The sequence below is a fragment of the Lathamus discolor genome, chromosome 15, assembly GCF_037157495.1.
Source record: "Lathamus discolor isolate bLatDis1 chromosome 15, bLatDis1.hap1, whole genome shotgun sequence".
Classification (NCBI taxonomy): Eukaryota; Metazoa; Chordata; class Aves; order Psittaciformes; family Psittacidae; genus Lathamus; species Lathamus discolor.
Genome location: NC_088898.1, coordinates 3,198,634 through 3,202,576, shown reverse-complemented (window position 1 = coordinate 3,202,576; position 3,943 = coordinate 3,198,634). Strand labels below are relative to the sequence as shown.

Genomic DNA, 3,943 nt, shown 5'->3' with positions numbered 1-3,943 from the left:
GGCGGCGCCGCGGCCCGGCCCGCGGCAGGCGGCGGAGTTGTCCGCGGGCCCCGGCGGAGCCCCCGCGCCGCGCAGCGCCGGCCGCCGCCCCCCGCCCCGCTATATAGGGCTCAGATGACGGGCAGGGGCGCAGCCGGTCACGTGCGCGCTGCGGCGACGCCGATTCGCTGTATCCGCGCGGAGTCGCCTCCTGATTGGGCCGCGCCCGCGCACCGGAGGGTGTCCCGTCGGCCCGGCCCCCCCGTCCCCCGTCCCCTCCTCCTCCTCGCCTCGCCGCCGGCGGGGCGCGGGGCCGCTTGTTTGGGTGCCGGCGGGATGGGGTGGGCCTGCGGCCGCCGCCCCGCTCGCTCGCCGCGGCCGTCCGCGGTTTGCGTCCCGTCCCCATCTCGCAGTGCGGCCGGAGCGAAGCCCCGGAAAGGCTCCGGTTCTGCACGCCGCGCCTGCCACGAGCTCGGGAGGCCGGAGCGACGCGCGGGGCGCACGGGCGGCCCGCCCCGGGCCCTTTGAGGGGGCTGTCAGCCCCATCTCGGCATGCAGACGTGTGGAGCACGCCGGGAGGGTGGCCGTAGGCCATGGCAGATGGCTGGGTCTCGTCCGTGGGCCCTGGGGCTTGTTTCTGGCCTTTCTGGTCCACTGGGAAACAGGGTCGCTGTGCGGCCCGGATGATGCTCCTGGTTAGTGCTGGAATGCAGATCTCAATGGCAGTCGACTTGGTATTTATACTTAAAGGCGTTTAGAGTAACATGTCATAGTAGGGCTCCAGCGCTTCTAAAGCAGCACAGCAGGCTGCGGGAAAACATCCCAGGGATTGTCTCCTCTGAGTGGTTGGACAATTCCCACCCGGAATCATTGGCAAAGCTGCCTCTGAATGACACATAACACAAGGCGACTTTCCGTCCGTTTTGCAAGTGCCACCAGTGCTGGAGCGTGGCAAGAACAGCTACTGCCATGTTTATTGCAGGACGGACATAAAATGCCTTTAAGTGCGTTCTCCAGTGAGAACAGCTGATAACGAATGAATTCCACTAACTTGCTAGTTTTGGTGGGTTTAGACTAATAACACTGCTCCCATGGACTAGTCTGTAACCTCTCCCTGTGCTGGAACAGTAAAACAAGACACTGGGATGTCTCTTGGAATTGCATAGCGAGGATGCACTAATCTTGGTTTTGTAAAGTGCTTTCAGAGGGAATGCAAGACCCTGGAGATAAGTGGGGAGGAGTTAATGTGCTTGTTCCATTTCCTCTTCTTTTCCAGTCTTTTTAGTCATCTTTCTCTGCTTGTTTTCAGTCATCGACCTTTCTTTCTTCTCTGAGGACATTTTGACATGGGGAGACCAAAGTACGGGACACCCTCCTTGGAGTGGAGGTTGGGCTATTTGGTTACTGAGGTTTGTTGGGCATTTTTGGACATGCTCTAATGTTGGCACTGTGAGGCCCTCCCGGGACACCGGGGGTCAGAGGTCCCTGCTGGGCATTCTTGACATGGATTTCTATAGAATTCACCCTCAAGGGCTGCATGAATGCATAAAGGGAAAATGAAAATGAAATGAAAAAACAAGTGGCAGTTACATGGAACTCGTCCAAAGGAAGCAATTTGGGGGGGGAAGGAAAAGGTTAATATGCTGCTTTCATGGTGACCCAGGCTGGTATCAGCATCACACAGCTGCTATTGATGTACATCGAGAGGTTCCCACCTCCTTGTCATGAGTGTGAAGGAGATAGCTCATATCTGCTGTCCATTCTGCCCACACTAACCATCCTAGGAACTTCTCCGGTTTCCAGACAGCTTCCTTTCTGTCTCCTCTTTCACTTCTTGAGTCACCTGACAATTCTTCTGAAACGTGGTTGATGCTATTGTTAAAATACATGTTCCTGTGCCTACTGGGGCATGTCTGTGCTTCTTAGTGGTCAGTTATGGGTTGCACTGGTTGAAAAGCATACGCTGTCTTTCATCCTATTTATAAAGATAAAAAAATAACCCAAAAGAGTGTCTTTGAGGATAGTATGGTCTTTACAAGCTATTTGAACAGCTATTTGAACTGTAGGAGCTTTTACAGCCTCCTGTGTGTGGCTTCATAGACCTACTGTACTTCCCAGACCCCATATGGTACGCAAGTAATGAACTCTCCTAATGTAATATCCTTATATTTTCTCCTAATGCTTTATTCTTGAGACTTGCTTTAAAAAACTCAAACAAGTGGGGCAAATTGCATTGTAAAACATTTAGGTCTATAGCTGAGATTGGATTCCAGCCCTAGCGCTCTTGGTACATTAGACATCCCGAATTAGAAGTTATTTAGTGCTGTCTGCCTAAAACATGACTGTGGTGATTTTGAAACTTTAGTCCCTAAGAGTCGTAAGTGCTCCAGTAAACCAGTTTTAAATCTGCAGAAATAATATAAAAGCCCTGAAATAGGCATAGGCAATGTTAGGGGGCAGAAAAAGGAGCAGTGTTTTGGCATAGTGTATGAACACAATCACATCCCAGGCCCCAGATACCTCTTTTTGGCTCCCGTGCCAGAGATGATCTTCAGATGGCTAAGCTGCTTGAATATTTTGAGGCTCGTCTGAAATACATTGCTCTCATTATCAAAACAGTAGGTCCTGTTCGGTTGGATGTACATTGTGATTACTGAATCAGAACCGTGTTTCACTAAATCTATGGAAAACATCATTTCCCATTGGGAAATAAACCACTGGAGCAGTCGTGGAGAACAAGTTCCCCAGGCAAGGGCACTGCAGCCAACGCTGTTCTGCCGTGGCTGTTCCTGCAAGGCAGAGCTGGGCCTGCAGGACCCTGTCAGTTATGATGAGGCTGCAAGGAGGACGTGGGGGTTGGACCCAATTTTCAACCCTTAAGCCATTTTACAGTACTGCAATCAACTTGGTGTTGTGTTTTGCTGCATAAAATTTACACAAGTCAAAAGGAAAAAGCAACGGAGATCTGTTGAGACATCTAAAAGGGAGGCAAAGCCAGTACTCCCTTGTGCTTAGCCCAATTATCCTTGAGTCTTTCTCGCAGTTCCCATCCTGGAGAAAGGCTGTAACGCGTCAGGGGAAGGAGGAAGGAGGAATTTTCCAGTCAGCTTGCTCAGATTCAACATGCTTGACCCAGACAGGCAAAACCCCAGCATCTGGGTCAAATGTGTTTCATTTCTTTTCATACCGTAAGCCCCAGCAAGCTACGAATTGAGGGCATAAATGATACTCGTCTTTTTCTTCCCCTATATCTTTATTGCAGCTACACAGAAACCCAAGTGTTAATCTGAAGGAAGGTGCTTGTGGCTGTTTGGACACTGCTGGTTTGTAAATAATCCCTTTCCTGGCTGTTCTGCTGGGCGCTGGCTGCCCGTCACCTCATCAGCATCAGGAACAGGGCAGGACTGGCTCACACGGCCGTCATCCGCACTGACGTTAACTCTGCTAATGGGTGAAGCGTGCGTGAGAAATGCGGCAGCAGGAATAGTTAGAAACCAGAAAGTCAGCTCTGAGCAGAGATGCAGTTTGGCAGTGGGGTGGAGAGAAAGCGGAGGGGCTTTACTGATAGAGATGCCTTCAGACAAATTCATGATGCGGTGTTTTACTCTCCGTTCGTTGACTGCTCGCGTGTTACAGCAGCCTACAGTGTAAAGGGCAGCACTTCTCATCATGAATTAGTTCCTGTCCTTGAGGGCTGTGCTAGGCCCTTGGTTATCTTCATATCCCTCCCCACTGCTGCTTCTCTTCCTTTCCATGGCTTACTGAAACTTTGAGTTCATTCAGGCAAGATTGTACAAGAAACTGTATAAGAAATAGTTTGGAAAAAGTTAATTTGGGTCAAGGAGGGATTAACTGAGGAGACTTTCTGCTTGTACATCCTTCTGCTAAGAAGTAAGCAAGGAAAAGCTTCAAAATAAACCTATTGAGCCCATTTTTTGGACTTACTTTGTATGTGCTCTGTCCT

At 50.7% G+C, this 3,943-nt stretch overlaps 1 protein-coding gene across 3 annotated transcripts in view; it reads left to right on the top strand.

Moving 5' to 3' along the window:
* The window catches only part of NR6A1 (nuclear receptor subfamily 6 group A member 1), a 77,689-nt gene that overhangs the window by 35,578 nt on the left and 38,168 nt on the right, over nucleotides 1-3,943 (top strand). The gene's annotated exons all lie outside the window — the stretch shown is intronic.